Genomic DNA, 18,784 nt, shown 5'->3' with positions numbered 1-18,784 from the left:
ATAGCAAATAATTTGTTAGTAGTATGTCCTTATGCTTAGCTATCTGCAATACTTCACATTAATTTTATCAGCATCAAAATCGTCATCCACTTGTTACACATTCTTCTATTTCTGACAAATCCTCCTGTAAAATGTGATGGTCATTTGCAGAACTGTACAAAAGGCAGACATCAGCAAATAAAATAAAGAGGAAGTCACACAATCAGATTTGATTTGATTTATATTTAGCCTCGAGGCAATCGGCTACAGCCATTCTTCCTTGCACAGAGGAACACATCACATACACATAAGTAAACAACAAAACAATACAAAAGCGACTAAAGACATATATATCACCACAATTACAAAACAAACACAAAAAGTAGGTCGCCTATGTACACCATGAAATCATAGAACTAAAGACAGTATGAGGTGGTAATGTAATGCGTTATCAAGTGCTTCAGTTGTATGTCAAGTATATCAGTTGGAACTGTTGTATTAACGTGTGAAACAATATTGTACACTGTACATAATAATTGCGGCAATTCTGTATGATGAGTGTTTGGAATGAAAGAAATATTGCCAGACACTTTGAAAGGATATTAAGTGCATTGAGGTGTTTAAAAAAGTTGGTACAACATCATATATGTTCTGCAACACACTGAAGTTAGTGATTTTATTGTTATATATGTTGTTATTGTTGTTATATCTACTTTACCAGTTAGGCACTGGAGGGTGTACACAGAAGGTAGAGCCTGTTCGAGGTGATTACCCATAGCCTAGGAGCAAGAGTTAATATTAACTCTTGCTAGGAGCCTAAGCGAAAATCTTTGAGCTGAATGTCCTAAAGTTAAATGGGACAAATACCTAGAAGGGCTGAAAAAACACTTGTCTATAGTTAGTGGGATTGTTACGATTACCCTTCAGGACATTCGTTTATGCACTAAAAATAAGGTTGTACTCCTTATGATTGGAAGATAGTTCTGTGACTCCCTTGATCAATTAGGGCCTTATTGATCAAGGGAGTCACAGAAGCTATCTTCCAATTATAAGGAATACAACCTTACTTTTATCGCATAAACGAATGTTCTGAAATATGAATATTAGTTCATTTGGTAGCATTCGAATATGTCGAATCCTGTACGTGGGCGTCCAGAGCATATAATTAGGTCACGTGCAGCTGAAATATTACAGGACGGACACTCGCCAGGTGTCAAGTTGTTAATATGTACTTCGCTATTGTTTACACTTAGTTAACAGCCTGTTGTCTATACAGTCAGGTGCATGTGAAGCCCAAAACGCTACACGCAACAGCTATCCCGCCAGGTGTGAGGTTGATTATAGTGATAAACTACTACTTTGCTGCTATTTAGACTCACTTTACTGTGAGTATTTCAACAAGCAAGTGCATAGCAGGTCTTACCATAGTACTATAGCATCTATGGTTTACTCCTTAGATTTAATAAATTTAAAATAATTGATTGTGGGTTTTAAATATTAGAAACATTCGAGCAATCCACAGTTTTTCATTCCAGCATTCGAATGCTCAATTCTAGCATTTATTTACGCACTGCAGTTATTTTAATGTTAGGCATGATGATAACTCTGATATATGCCATCTCTTTTAATAGTTTAGGTGAAATATTATCAATATCAGGTCCTGTGGTTGTAAGCATCAGTAAAGTCGACACCTCCTCAACAGTTAATCTGAGCTGAGGGTATGGACTAAGGCCAAGGTTTGGCAGAGTTGACCCAATGTCTCGAGTAAATACTGATGCAAAATACTGTACAATAAGCTAGGGTCCGCAACGTGAAAAATGAAGTTGCAAGAAACAAATCCCCGACTATCATAGTATGTTACCCTTAGTGCACCATCACTAATACTACACTTGGTTTGGAACTGAGTTCCCTTGTTGGAGCAACACACGGATTTTAATATCTCACGTGATTGATCTTATTTATTTATTTATTTATGATTACTGGGCAGTCAGCACAGCTGGGCAATGCCCAGGGAAAAAAAAGGGAACCACAGTATTAGGTACAATTATATACTAACTAGTGTGGTGCTGATTGTTTGTAAAGTGTGATATCTTTATTCCGTGCGCTCCAAAGAAGACGTCCAGAGCTCCCAGATGCTGAGTGTGATATCAAGTGTTGTTGGCCTACCAAACCGTGTATATAAGTGAGTAAAACTTTGCCTGTGTTTTCCACGGAGGCTGATTTTCTGCGGATGGGTCGAGAAAAATGTTTGTTCGAGGTGCTCTACCAGCCAAGAGAAGAGAAGGCAATCCTATCACATAAGATGGTAATGAAGTTGGATGTATAAGTATTCTACACACCAAGTTTGAAAGAGCTGCAACCTTTCTAACCATCTGGTTGGCAGAGATGCAATTTTCAGTGCAATGATCTTCAATGATTTTGGTGGGTTGCCTCCTTCTTGCCATTACAAACTGTCTTCCGAGGAGCTTTAAATCAGGGGAAGATCCAGACGAACATCTGAGGCTTCTCAGAAGTGGTCAAATCCTTGACTTTTAAAGTTAAAAGGCGAGAAAGCCATTGCAAGCTACTACTCTAATAGAACCGCATTCACTCTATTAGAACAACCATGACATTAGGGAGAATAAGCACAGATACACACAAGAAAACATACATAAGCACACGGCATACAACATATTAGTCTATAGCTGGGATGTATGTGTGTGTTGTGTGTACGTGTGACTATAATGTATGTATGCATGTATGTATGTTAATAATCCTGCGTAACCTAGCTAGCAACTTCTTCAATGAATGTTTAGGGCAAAGGCTATAGCTTTAAATCACACTGAAGAACACAACTATTTGTATAATCTGCAATGTTTGAGGTGCATATTGCACTTTGACATCCTCATGCAGTGTGGTTGGAAGATTTTTGTACAAGTAAAGTAGTCTTCCAGAGATGGCATCCCAGACATCCTGCAATGTACGAGATGATAGAATCGCTGCTAGTTTTCACTATTATTGTTGACATGTGTAGTTAGTTATATATACACACTTATTTGCAATTGTAGGAGTGCATCTAGCTATAGTTTCATTTGAAACAACGTGGTATATACTTTTAAAAGTTACACAGTGTTAATTCATAGCATTAAAATTTCCATTATGTCATTAGCACTCTCAATCAAGGTGTTAAATCACAAAAGTCTTCTAAGATGGAATTCCAGACCCCTGCGGTTTCATGCTAGGACCAGCACACTCATAGTGTTGTACTTCCCTGTTGCACACTCATCATCTCATTCTCATTACTTTGGAAAGTACGAAAATTGAATTGTCCATTACAGTTTAGAATCTAATAATAGTTCATGGAATGATTGGCAGTATATCTCCTTATTTATAACTACATACGTAGCTTGCTACACTGCTCCTCTAATGGCTCAAAGAATACTATGACCGCTCTATTAGAATATCTCAATCTTGACTGCTCTATTATAGTATCTCAAATAATTATTGATGCTATTGAGCTAAGCTCTACATCACAGTTACAGATAATTTTAGGGGGGGGGGGGAACGTTCAAAAAAACCCATAATTGTTTTACAGGGGCTACAGCTCCCCCTTGCCCCTGACTAGAACACTGTCTTACTATAAAGGTGTATTAACAACTTTCAAGTGTAGCACAATAAGCACATACTAAGCTTGTAAGTATGAGCATAAGGAAGCACGTTTATCACTGCAAATACTCCTTCATAATTAACTCTATAATAATTATCTATATATTCACTAGTTGCATTGTGCTCATGAAATAGACAAATTGCCAGGTCTTTCATTTCTTATTCCAGCTCCTGCATCCATTTTCCACATCCTATAAAGCTATACAGTGAGGCGTACCGTACATTAACCTACCCGCATGCTAGGTCACTTCAAGAACAAATTGTGTGATTAGTCTATTACATTACACACATGTAGTTTATAGTACAAATCCATGGCAGACAATAAACAAATCATACATGTGTATGACCATACGCTTAAATAAATAAACACAATCACCAGTTTCTTATCCATCAATACGCTAAAATTAATATTGTGCAACCTTAATATCCAATTATTTCTTTACAAACTAGTTAGCTGAATTGATACCCCAAATGATTTGTATGCTTTTTAGTCTGCTCTAGCCATGCATTTATTAACTTTGATGGCAGCTTCTTACAGCTGCACTCAGCAATCAATGGAACAACAAATCATTGATATGATAAGGGAAACAATGACATAGCTATAGGCAGAGATACAAAATTAATAGATCCAGATGAACAGAAATTTGGCTTCATTAAAGTAGATAACATTGCAGATTGATGAGTATTTTCAAGATAAGTTTGTTATTTTGAACGGGTGTTGTTACACAGAGCACTCCAATCTATATGGACCTGTGACAAGCAGAAATCAATACAACAGCAGGTTAAATGTATTCTTTGGACAATAAAGTACACTAACATGTTCAAAGAAGTATTCAACCATGCACATCTCCTTACATTTAACTATCAAGTGCTTGTGATTGAATGTAAAAAATCCACTTTAATTATCCTATACATACACAAATTCAATCTGGATGCATGCACCAGGGCTCTGAGACAGTTCTTTGTGTGGACATTTTCACTTTAAAAATTAAGCAGCTACTAACAGTTGTGATTAATCTTTTGCTACAAGAATTGACCACCAAAACTGGGGGACCATGGCCTTGTGGTTGCCTGCCCTATTTTCACTACCTGTGCAAAACATGACGTAAAAACATGTGTAATCTATTGGTCTACTACACCTATAAAGTAATAGAATATACTCCCATTGACAAATAAAACTGTGAAGCTCTGCTTTACCTCTATCTCTAGTCATGAATCAATAATTTCACAAACTCATAGACCATATACACAGCAGCAGTAGGGTATTATGGCTATACCTACATTACTGAGTTGTTATTTGCTTAGGCAGTTTCACGAGATACATAATTATTGTGGTTAACTTTTGTATAGAAAACCAGGTACAGTATATGTAAAATGTGAGATTACCTGTGAGCTGGTTCTGCAATAGAGTGCTCCAGCTGATACAAAATGATTACTTCATGGTAAATGATTGGCATGGAATTCAAAATTCAATACCATTAGACTCTCCAGCAACTGTATCTTAAGATTTAAATGTCCATAAAATGCACACTTTCCAAATCTATACAGCTGTTCAATTGACACAATCCAAAAGCAGATGGTAATTGTATACTGAACTACATGGTTTTTCTTATAGGATACTGAATGTTCTATTAGAGCAGTAGCTTCCAATGACCTTTCAACTGTAAAAGTCAAGGATTTGACCACTTCTTAGAAACCTCAGATGTTCTTCTGCATCTTCCCCTGATTTAAAGCTCCTAGGAAGACAGTTTGTAACGATAGGAAGGAGGCAACCCACCAAAATCATTGAAGATCATTGCACTGAAAATTGCATCTCTGCCAGCCAGATGGTTAGAAAGGTCGCAGCTCTTTCAAACTTGGTGTGTAGAATACTTATACATCAACTTCATTACCATCTTATGTGATAGGATTGGCTTCTCTTGGCTGGTAGAGCACCTCGAACAAACATTTTTCTCGACCCATCCGCAGAAAATCAGCCTCCGTGGAAAACACAGGCAAAGTTTTACTCACTTCTATACATGGTTTGGTAGGCCAACAACACCTGATATCACACTCAGAATCTGGGAGCTCTGGACGTCTTCTTTGGAGCGCACGGAATAAAGATCAATCACGTGAGATATTAAAATCCGCGTGTTGCTCCAACAACGGGAACCCAGTTCCAAATCAAGGATAGCATTAGTGATGGTGCACTAAGATTAACATACTACGATAGTCGGAGATTTGTTTCTTACAACTTCATTTTTCACGTTGCGGACCCAGGGGCGTACACAGGAATTTTGAAAAGGGGTTTCCACTACAGCTAAAAATGACTGTTATATTAGAGTAGTTTATATTACCTGACTGCTTTATTAGAGTATCTCGATCTTTTCACCAAAATCATAATTCAGAAAAATGCTATAAGTGTTGCTATCATGTTAGAAACTATTGTTTAACTAAGATAATGTATTCTGTTACATGATAGATTCCAGATTCTGGAAACCTGAAGTTTCATTTTATAGTGTATAAAATCCAAAAGGGTTTCCTGAAACCCCCGGAAACCCCCCTCGGTACGCACCTGGGACGCTATCACTGGTAGAATGGGTGATGCTTCTACTCAGTTTTATAAGAGATAGGCCAACCTTTTGAGTGCAAAGCACAGTCTTTCTTATGGAATAGTGATGGGATAGCTGAGACGTAAATTGAGCTTCTCTTTGTTGAGGTCTACAATTATGTACATTCGCGGTGCCAGGTCCAGTTTGCGCTGTCCCATTGCTGAGGCACCGATTGCTGTGCAGGTCGCTGAGGCACCTATTGTTGTGCAGGTCGCTGAGGCCCATAAGATAATTTGTTTTTGTTTATTATTTACTGTTTTATCTTTTGTCATTAATTGAGTAATTCTAAAAATAAAAATAATTTTTTTTTTAAATGAAAAAATTTATAATTATACTCACGGTGTGGCGTGCCGGCTTCTTGGGCCGCACGACACTGCCTTGTGTCTTGATAATCGCTCCGTGCTTTCATTCAAATTCCCTGCTAGTCTGGTATTAAGACACCGCTGTATGTACGTATGTGATAAGAAGACAATAGCTAGCTAGCGGTCGCAATTAATGGGTTATTATCTTGCATACAGTAGCTAGAGTATGTATATATGCTGGTATAAGTGATGATGGGCACATTTTAAAATGTCTAGTGATGTCCATATGAAGATGTGTATGTGTGTTGCACGGAGTTGAATGGCTTGCCCGCCCAGTTCCCGGGCATGGCAAAAAGTCTGGCTACGCCACTGCCAGTTGGTCTAGTTAGCTAGCTGCCGGCTTGCATGTATGGTGATATGTAGCAGAATAATCTAGATTTTCAGATCACACATTGGCAAAAAGAAATGTGTTTGGTTTTGGTATAGTTGATTATCAAAGCCAAAGCTCGAAATTTCACGTTACAAACCTTATAGCTACGCTACGTTTGATAATTCAAAAAATGCTAATATTATTAGAATTCGAGAGTATCCGGACATTTCCTCAGTTTCACAATGATAAACAATTTTCCACCCTTATAGATCGTGGAAAAGCGTTCGCCTTTATATAGCCAGCTACTAATGTGAGCGTTTTCCAGTTGTCGACGACACACTAGTAGTTTGTTGTAAGGACCATGGGTGAGGTTAGAAGGCGGGATAGTGGACTACTAGCTATTCGTGGGAACAAAGAAGTCCTTGCTTACGCTGCTACTGCATATTTTGTACTGCTAGCCATGGCATCAATCTTCATTCCAAGTACGTTTCATAATATTACTGGATATAATTATGGCTAAGCTAATATTAACCCTTACCAGTAATATTGCTAGCTACGTAAGTACAGTAAACAGCTGTAACCAGTAGCTATACGATAGGCAGCTGTTCAAAGTTTCATTTAACCTTGACGTACGTAGTAACGTCTATAGTTATACATGTAACTAGCTATGGGCAATGTTAAACTGTACGGCGTGTCTAAACTATGCTCTTGATATCAAGCAACCTAGCTACAGTAGCTATCTACTGGCATACATGCATTGTCCTATTGCTATACAGCTAGCTATACAGTGTATATATTTCTGCTGGAGTTGTACTATCGCCATGTAACTATGTAGAAGCAGTAGGCTAAGCTAACCATATAAGTGTTGTATAGATTACCTAACTAAAACTTATAATATTATATATTTGTTAATGTACAAACTTAATCATGAGTATATTCGTACGTATGTAGCTAGCTACTTATTTACAAATTTATATAATTATTAAATAAATCAAGAGATGGAGCTTGGATAATATCATAGGCGGATCTAGGAGACACTGTCAGAGGGGGCCAAGGGGGGGCAAGAAGTTTTAGTGCACAACAGTGTTTATTCCACTAAGAGGATAAGAATGGAATTCTAGTACACAAGTTATATTGATTTGCATAACTTTATTCAGCATATGTATAGCTGGATGAATGATGGACACACAGTTTCTAGACTGTAGTTCAGTTGAAGAAAATTTTTAAAAATTAGACCTCCTATGTTTGAATTTGAGAGCATTTTTGAAAACACTTAGCTAACGAAGTGTATGCTTTGCAAGATTGGTTAGCCTATCTGAGATAAACCTGTTTGATGGTAAAGTGTATATAAATAAGGAGTAGTTAGTTTTGTTATGATTTGTAAAAATTGTAAATTCAGTGATGATATTAGAATTGCGACTGTTCTATTAGAGTATCTCGATCTTTGCACAAAGATTCAAATTTATTTACCTCACTTTCTTTACAGTCTACAGTTAAGCTATAACTGAGTACATTTATATCTGTTGTCTTCTATTTGCCCATTGGCTTTCTATACTTCTGAATACAGTGTGAATGCATGATTCTAATTTCTGGTATCAGCGAGGGGTCCTTCACTTCCAGAAATGTCGTCGATGACCATAGAAATTTGGCAATTTTTATTGGAAATGTAGAAATTTTTGTAGGGAATTCAGAAATGTTAACTGAAATTTTAAATACATAAATCCATACGATTAAAATTTTTATAATGTTTGGCATTGAATTTTGATTATTTCATTAGTGTAAGTTATATTGCATGGATTTATGCGTATATACACGAGGCCAGATGCAAGGAAGAGGTATAGCGCCATCTAGATTATACGCAGTAACATTTGTCCGTAATCTGCTTCGTAAATTTGTTGTATACTTTCGAGCTGATTTGATTCCCACGGTGCAAAGGCCACAGTGCAAGTCGTTTTGGTGCGTCCGTGGATTACTGGTGAGTGTTTTATTCAAATTCCTACCTCACCCCAACCATGATAGAATCATGACGGCTTACCAGACCGCTAGTGAACCGTTTGGTCAGCTTAAACCCATACTGAAACCATAATACAGTAGCCTAAGGCACGGGATATACTACAACTCAAGCTACAACTTCGTAGCACCCAAGAATTTCCAAGCCAGAAATTCGGAAATTTGGAAATTTGGTAGAAATTTATCCAGAAATTAGAAATTTGGTTGGTAGCTAAATTTCCATATTTCGAAATTTCGTAGATGGATTTTATATGTGAAGGACCCCCTGGGTATCAGTATAGTACTGTAGGCCCAAGGGGGGCAAGAGAAGGGCCAGGGGGGCACAGCACCCCTTGGCCCCCCCTCACATCCACCTATGAATAATAAGATCATCTAGTTGGTTCCATAATTTTATTGTAAAAGGAAAGGAGTTCTTATATGCAACTATCCTTGTTGGTAACTACAGAAATCTTTGATGGTGACCTCTAGTTATGGTGTTGTTAGTTCTAAACTGTTGGTGCACATTAATATCTACCATGTCATTAATTATTTTAAATGTTAGTAAGGCTCTCAAATTATTTCTTCGCTTCTCCAATGTGTGCATTGTAAACTGTTCAACATTTCTGTAACACTAGCTGTTCTATTATAGTTATTCATCACAAACCTTGCTGCTCTTTTCTGTACCATTTCTAATTTATAGATGTTATGTTCATATGGTATGGGGACCACACTGTGCAGGTATATTCTAGAATGGGGCGAACAAATGTATTATAGCAGTAGCATTTAAGGCCACTCCAAATAAATTTTCTGTTTCCTGTCCACCGCCCACATCTGGTTACTGCCAGCTCTAAATATTCCATTATTCCGTATTCTTCCATTATTTTCCGGTTATTCTTGCATACCGAAAGGCTCAGTAATAGCCATCTTGAAACGGTGTCAGCTCACATGTCAGTAGTGCTATCAAGTTGGCCCACACTTCACGCTTGTGTTATTTTTGCAACTTAAAAAAGAAGGATCAAGCTTAAGCATGCTTTTATGCAGCTTTTTATGGTTGTGCCAGGAAAATAATGGCTTGAAAAGCTGCCAATCTTATAATGAACTAATGGAAATAGACCGCCCATCCACATGCAAATATGCTTGAGTCCAGGACGGGAAACAGAATTTATTTGGAGTGGCCGAACTGTTGCAGGACACTTTGTCAGATTCCATTGTAAAAGACTTCTTACTGAGTTTGCTTTTGCAGTGATCATGTTAACATGTTGTGTCCATTTAAGATTTTTGTCGATAATGACACCCAGATACTTTGTATGACTTACTGATGGTATTAAGGTACTAGATAGGTAATAGGATGATTGAACATAATTAATTTTATTGGTGATTCTCAAAAATTCAGTCTTTGAAGGATTAAATGACATCTGCCAAACATCAACCCATTGTGATAAAGTATCCAAATCATTCTGAGGGCTACCACATCTTGTTCAGAATGAATACTTCTGTAGAGTAAAGTATCATCTACATACAATATTAATTTTGATGACAGCACTTAAACTGATCAGCAGCTAGCTACACCAACAGCAACTTTAGCTGTTCAAATTGCAACTTTTTTATTGAGTAATTATAGCTAGCTACATTTTTGAAAAAAAAAGCTTTAAATTAATTAAGTGCTAAAAGATAGATGCACATGTTAATGTATACAATGGTTACTGTTGAGTTAAGAAATAACACCAGTGTTGTGTAATTGTGCTTGTAAATTAGCTTTACGGCCCAGGTGGGTTCTGCTAATCAAATATAATAATAATAGTCTTTAATAAAGCTGTGACTGAAATTTTGAAAACCGGATATTTGAGCAAATGCGGTACCCTATCGTATACATACCAGGCCGTATCTAAGCAAAAAATAACAAAATGTCTGTACTCCATAATCTATTGTAATTGAAAGTTTCATTAATTTTATTGCTATACTGTTACAATAACTGTGATCAACCATGCAGTTTGGAGCAGCAGGCAACATTTTACATGTCCATTATCACATGCTCAGTCACTATTATGTATGTTTGCATACCTTAGACCCTTTTTGGTGGATTTTGGAGGTTTTTAAGTTATTTAGGTGTGCTCATGTCCTTTTCATGTTAATTATGTGTACAAACACTGGTAGTGCTGGCAACGTATCACCACCTGAAAATTAATTGTTGAACAGTTATGGTTGGAGTAATGGCTTGTTTCTACCATTTAATGTTAGATTTCTCTGTTACAAGCCACTGTCAAGAGTGTTCAGGTATAATATTAATTATACAAAGCTACACAAAGTGTTTCAAATAGTTAGACTTCAGTCTACATAATTTAGTAATCGTCAGGCCCTGTAGTAGCACCTTCACTTCGCTTGACACAGGCCGGCCATCAGGTTACTACATTGCATGGACCCCTTAAGTATGATGAATTGGCATACGTTAGTAGATAAAAGTTTGGAAAATTTATTACACAGCCAATTTTGAACAACATAAAATTAGTTCGGTTAAATTCTTCGAATTGACAACGTATAGTCACAAATCTAGTAAAGCAGTGTACATAATCTTTTTAGCATTATTTAGTATTGCAACTATGAAGTAAAAATCTACAGTCACACATAGCTGATGTAACTTGTTAGAATATCACTTCAGAAGACAGAAGTGGTCCCTAAGTAATTATTGTCTGTAGTTTATTACATTCATGTGGGAGTAATTAGCTTATGGACTGGTCTATTTTAAGTATTGTAGAGAGAAACTATTTTTAGTAAGAACTCATTAACTGTAGGTTATGAATATGTGACTGAGTTTGACAAAACCCAACTTCTACATGCATCCAATTGTTTTCCTATAACCAACTGTAATATGCCCTCTCAGCATGTCATTAAACTAGAAATTTCACACAATCCTTCCCAAGGGGTCCAACACCACCTAAAAGTTATGTGTAAGATTCTAAATCTCACCAATTTTTTGCAAAGATTCTAAATTCCAAACCAAGATTCCAGATTCCAAAATTCGAAATTTGCATAACTAACTATGCATATATGAACACTTTTCATGAGCTTGGCTGGCACCCAAGCTATGGGTCACTGGTGAGGCCAGATGTGCAGGTTAAAGTGGTGCTATTACCTGTACAAACCTGGCGTATCCAGACATGTGTACAGTGCTCATAAGACTAAACTGATTGAAAAACAGCGCACAAGATGATTTGCAGTATAATTTACAAGAAATATGTAGAAGTAATAGATTTGTCAAGATTCCATTTATCAGAGATCCAGATTCTTTACCAAGATTCCAAATTCCATTTTGGGAATTTTGGATTCCAGTTGGTGTCAGACCTCTGAACCTGCATAGTATTTTGAAATGACAGGTCAAACATTGAAAGTGATGGCATGGTTGAATTCAATGTAACATAATAATGTTCATATATTATTCCATGTAAATAGAGCTAGCTATCACTGTTGAGTGTTGAAAATGATAAAAGTAACTGTGTGAACTGTTACATGAGTATAGAGTTCTATCACAGTGTCAACCACAATAACTGTTTGCACTCTCATGACAAACAATGTTACCATGGTATATTAGTTAGCTACAAATAGTTTCATCAGCCACCTGTGTGGTCTTTCCTCAATGAAATTCTGTTACAATTCTAAAGAACTGGCTTTGCATAGTAATATTGTAAGAATGAACTTTTCCTTGTTATTGAAATGGTGACCTACTGTTGTTACTGTACTGTAGTTACAGAGGGTATGTATAATATGATCTCTATGGTCTTCTCTCATCAAAAATTCCAGCTGCCCAAAGATATACAGCATTTGTTTCAAAGATGAAGCTTTTCCTTGTTGTTGTCATGGCAATATATTAAACCCATATATGTGTAATTCAATAAATATTGCATCAAAGCTATTTTTATAGCTTACAAACACAATTTAAAAGTATCACTGTAAGGTCTCTTAACAAAATTATCATTAATCAAAGTTCCATAGCTATTTGTGTGTCCTCAGTTGTCAAGTTGGTTATCAATACATTATAGTTTGTCATTTCCATGTTCATCAATGATCTAACACCCACACAAAACATTTCTTATACAACAATATTTTATGACAAAGGTTAAATAAAACCACATTATAGAATTACAACCAACTAAAATATCAATAAATAATATTACGTATTTGTCTATTTCCCTACTCGCTGTCATCTGGATTTGGAAAGAAAAATAATATATTTCCTGCCCACAATGTCTTGAAACTGAAGTACTATAGTATGTCATAGTCCATAGTGTTCCAGCTATATAACTAACAGTCATTCTACTAACAGTGTTTCAATATGTTTTTGTTGTGTGTACTACAGTTTGTGGGTATACACTCTATGTCACCAGATTTGACAAACCAAGCTTCCACAGTATCCACCACATCCAGTTTGTTGACTTCAACTGCTTGTATGCTTCTACCCACTAAGTAAGTATGCTACTGACCTAAACTTTTCAAACAATTCTTTCATTGCATTATGCAATACCAGGTCAAATTTTGGAAGTGATAGGATACTCTTACATTGAGTTATGGTCCTTTAAAGTCAGCAATGTGGAAGCTGGTGTTGTCAAATACGGTCACAATTATATACAGTCACCTTTTTTTCATTTTCTAGAATTGATTTGCAGGGATTGCAGTGTACCAGTATTTATTTCTGCTAACCCACCACTTGTTGATGAGAGAGGTAACCGACTCCCACAGTGTGAAAATTCCACCATCACTCTTACCTGTTCTACTAATTCAACTATTGGTGAACCCGTCTACCAGTGGATGTCATCCAAGGATTATGAAACATTTGAGGAAGGATTATCTGTTATTAAAGTGGAGCTGAGACCTTATCCAGTAAACTACTCTTGTGTAGTGACTGATGACTACACTTCAGGATATGCTAACATCACAGTAGCTGGTTATGGTGAGCGATGCTATCTAGTTGTTGCTGATGATTGTAGTGCAACCTGTATTACTCAAGCATTATATGAATAACTGCTCTTATTACCTGTGATGATAGGTTTGACATAGTCTACATACATGCATACACTGTATCGAATTTCTTTGTAAACAGAGTAAAGTTACTAGATACATTTACTGGCCATACAAGTGGTCTGAGGTCTTGATGAAGTTGTGGCCAATCTGAATATGGCAGAACCTTGCAACTACAGCTTTGTAAAGACTGTTAAATAGCTGCTGGATTTTTTACCCATGCAAGTAGCCTATAACATAGTTTAGTGCATCTCTATGTAACCCTCTTCCATTTATCACACTCAGGCCATGATACTGACTAGACCTTGCAATTGCCAATATCCTTTGCATCATAAAAATATCTACAATGTCATATAGGAATTGGCTCTTACGTAGCTATTATATACCATATAAGAGTAAAATAAAATTGTGGCTGAATGTTGGAAAGTCATCCATATGGGTGTGTGTGTTAAATAGTTAAAATTTTCATGTTTAATGGGTTGCTAATAAGGGAAGGGCACAGATTTGAGAATTTCTTGTAATTAAGAATGGCTTAAAACCATCAACAAATAGATTTGCACTGTTTAATCATTAAATATTTTAGGTGTCAAATGTGACCATGGCTATGGGTGATTTTCCCATATTTGGTCACAATTTTCATGACAGGGAGCAATCAAACTTGCAGTATTTACAGTTAATTTTGCTGTAAAGCAAGGTATGGCAGTGCCTGCTGAGTAAATAAGGTGCTCCTGTGTGTCAGTGTGTGAGAGTTAGTTGTGCATAATTATGCTGCCATTATTTGTGAGCTCATCCTCCAGATCATTTCATTCTTTGTTGAGAAAGTGTGTGATTTTCACAAATGTGGTGCAATATGGAAACCACTACAATTTAATTGAGGAACTGCAGTGCTTCAAAGTGGAACGTCTTTCAGTACTCGACTAGCATTGTTTCAACTTATGCATAGCACAGCTAGCTTTCATGGTTCCTGATGAAACTGCAAATTCTTGAAGCTATTATATAAGTTTTCCCATTGTGCTTCCCCAAAGCTATATAATTGTTTGGTATAGCATAGCATTAGCTAACTACTAGAAGGTAGCTATATACAGTAAGTGATCACAAAAGGATAAATTTAGTACATAGACCTCAGTCATTGGCAAATTGTGACACTCAACAGATTGTACATGTTCACATGCTCAACAGATTGTACATGTTCATATGTTCATATGGTTAAGAAAATTTTCATGATAAAATTTTCTCATAGAAAATGTATGATTTACGTGAATGACTGTTCTATTAGAGTAGTTCGATCTTTTGTAACAAAGTTTGTGTAAGAAATATTTTTACAAGTTTTGCATATGAAAATTATTTAAAAAAGAAAGCAAAAATTATGTTACATATGTGACCGGATTGACAAAACCAGGGGCCTAATGTATTTCGCGGACTGGACTCACGGACTGGACTCGCGGACTGGACTCGCGGACTGGAGTCACTGGACTCACGCACTGAGCTGGAAACAACTATTAAACAATAATCCAGGCCTTATCCATCTCTTGCAACACTGGAGATACCACTATTGAGCTACAACTGCTGATACTGCTCTTCCTTACAAGTCAACAAACTAGCGTGTGCACTAATTAATTAGAATACATTTACGATACACGAGTACTAGCAGTGACAAGGCGTGATAGAGGCTATCGTTGTAGCTTAGGTGTTTTTCTTTTGTTCCTCCAGTACTTAACACTAGTGTTAGGCCTGTAGTGATGAGCCAGTTTATTTGCTTAGCCCCATCACCTCGCTGGGCGGTGCCACCTATGGCCACTCCAAATAAGACTGTAGTTTCCCGTCCTGAGGTTTTCGTTTTTCGGTGCGGGCGGGAGGCTTATTATCATTATTCATTATTTAAGATTCGACTGCTCTATTAGAGTATCTCGATCTTGAGAGGATTTCGAGGTCATGAAAATGGCTTTTTTGCAAGCTAGCAACCATTAGAACCGTTCGTTTTAGGTTTCATTGTGCTTTTTAGCAATGCAAAATAAAAGGCTCCATGAGAAGTTTCCAGAAAGCAGCACAGGAAGTGGTTTTGGAAAAATAACGACAATAATGACCATTTAATGCGGGTGCCCAGACGTGATGCGGGCGGAGGACGGGAAACTACACTCTCATTTGGAGTGGCCTATAGCTACCCTGCTAACTTATTACTGGCTCATCTCTAGCTACAACCCTAGCACTAGTGCTAAAGCAATAAAGGAAAACATCTGCGCTACAACAATAGCCTCTATCACGCTTTATCACTGTTAGTACTAGTGTATCGTAAGTGTATTCTACTTAATTAGTGCGCGCGCTAGTTTGTTGACTTGTAAGGAAGAGCAGTATCAGCAGTTGTAGCTCGATAGTGGTATCTCCAGTGTTGCAAGAGATGGATAAGGCCTGGATTATTGTTTAATAGCTGTTTCCAGCTCAGTGCCTGAGTCCAGTCCGCGAATCCAGTCCGCGAAATACATTAGGCCAAAACCAGGCTTCCACACAAATCAAATTCTTCAACTTTAACCGCTTGTAACTTGATCAGTCAGAACGCTATTGACTTAACATTTTCGCACATTTCCCTCATTGCATTATGCAATAACAGGTCAAAATTTTGATTTGATAGCATACTATTACATTGAGTTATGGTCCTTTTAAAGCCACAATTTTGGATGTGTGTGGAAGCCTGGTTTTGGCAAATCCAGTATGAAACTGTACATGAACCTCTTCAAATTTTATTTTCCTACAGGTATAAAACCAACTTTAGCACCAGTTAATTTTGAACACAACAAATTTACTCAAATAGGGCAACAAGCAGGCTATAACCTCACTGCTACATTCCACAGTAATCCTCCATTAGGTACCCACCCCAAATGGTCATTCTTCTACAACAGACCTGTACCAGGCAGCAGATCATACACTAGTGTGTACACCAATGACTCATCAGGTGTGAACTATACTGTACTAACACTATCAGGATTATCACTGAATGACTCTGGTTACTATATGGTGACTGCTTCTAACCTTTGTGGACTATCTTCATTACTAGTCAATGTTAAAGTGGTCAGAGGTGAGTGAATGAATATCACACAGAAACGATTGGTCACATGTTATCTAACTGACTCAAGCCTGATACCTCAGTATTGATATAACATTAATTAAGTTTTCTAGTGCTCAATTAATATCGGTGTAATGGTTCCCAATGCCCTTCTTTCAGCCATTAAACATTTTGTGTGGCTTTCCTAGCTGCAAATCAAATGTTACATTTTGTATACTTCATGTAGCTATGTGACAAAAAGGCTAGAAATAGCAAAACCATTTCAAAGCCATGTTTGACTACTTGGCAATGCATCATATGATGCGTGACTACCTTGCTCTGAGTTCCTGACTACATGCATTGCAAGCTTTTCAGAACTGAGGATACATATGGATGCATGCACATGAAATATTTATAGCTAGCTTAGTATGTGACCAGATCTGTAAAAATGGATCTTATGGCCTTTCCAAATTTATCACTTTAAAAATTACACCCAGCAATAGTATAGTAGCATGTTAAGGGTGTAAATATTAGACTGGTACCTTATTCACAAATCAAGTTATAGGTTGCCAAGCAATTGGCAAGACTACAAGATCTGTATTGGATAACTAGAAAATGACTGTATACTAGTTCACCTATACATCTATTTACATTATACCATGTGTGGTTAGGCTAACAAATTTTCCAGGTATTGACAGAATATTATATGTGACCCAGTCTGCAAAAAGGGGTCTTATAACCTTTTCAATTGCATGTACGTGGAACCATGTAACTTGACTTGTGAATATGGTATCACCCTGAAATTTAGTCCCCTTATACTCCTAACATAGCACGATGGATTGGTTTAATAATTACGAAGGTGATAGGTTGATAACATGAGGAGCTATGATTAGTCAAACTTGACAATTTGGAAAGGCTATACAACTTCTTTTCACAGACTGGGTCACATAATATATTTGACAGAAGCCATGATTCCATGTGTAAGCCACTCTTCATTTTTGACAGCCATTTGGTTAAACGTGTTGGCTTGCAATACTACTGATATAAATACAGTATTCACACTACCTTATTATAGACTTAAGACTTACCCAACCCATTCTCATATTATAGCCTCCATCAAATCATTAAATCAGACAGGGGTGGTGGAGCAGGCCAAAAAGTGAGGGGGCCAGGCCAGCTGTAAGTTAAAGACCAAAAAAAGAAAGGTCACTACAGTACCTGCTGACAATAGCTGCTCTCCACCAATTATATCTCCTTATTTATAACTACACATACGTACTAAGTAGCTTGCTACACTGCTTCTCTGACTACTGTGACTCCTCTATTAGAGTATCCAGATGCTGACTGTTCTATTAGACTATCTCCATCTTTTCTTGCAAACTGTATCCCATAAAAGTGGGGGGCCATGGCCCCCCGTCTCCACCGCCTATGAAATCAGATATGTGTGGATGCCTCTTTTGTTAATTAAATCACATAAATTTTGTATAATTGCAGATGTAGAAAGATGTCTACTTAAAAACACTACAGTCCCACCATTAGTGAGGGGATGTACAGACCAAACTTCCATTGACAGAGAGTCAACAGTTTACAAGTGTTTATTTCAAGGGAACTACAATAGACTACAATTAATGGTGGATACATTCTGGACCATTGAATCACCTAGACTACCATTTACCAGAGTAGACAAAGGCACTGTTAGAAATTATAATGTAACAACTTATCCAAATTGTATACCAGACAGCAAGTCACTATGTTGTCAGTTCACAACAGAATTACATATTCATGTGTCAATGTTACTTAATGGAGCTAATGTATCTTGTTGGGCAGACATACATAATTCTTCCAATAGCTACAATCCTCA

This window comes from Dysidea avara, chromosome 2 (assembly GCF_963678975.1).
Source record: "Dysidea avara chromosome 2, odDysAvar1.4, whole genome shotgun sequence".
Classification (NCBI taxonomy): Eukaryota; Metazoa; Porifera; class Demospongiae; order Dictyoceratida; family Dysideidae; genus Dysidea; species Dysidea avara.
The sequence above is the reverse complement of the archived record's forward strand: the minus strand, read 5'-3'. Positions refer to the sequence as shown.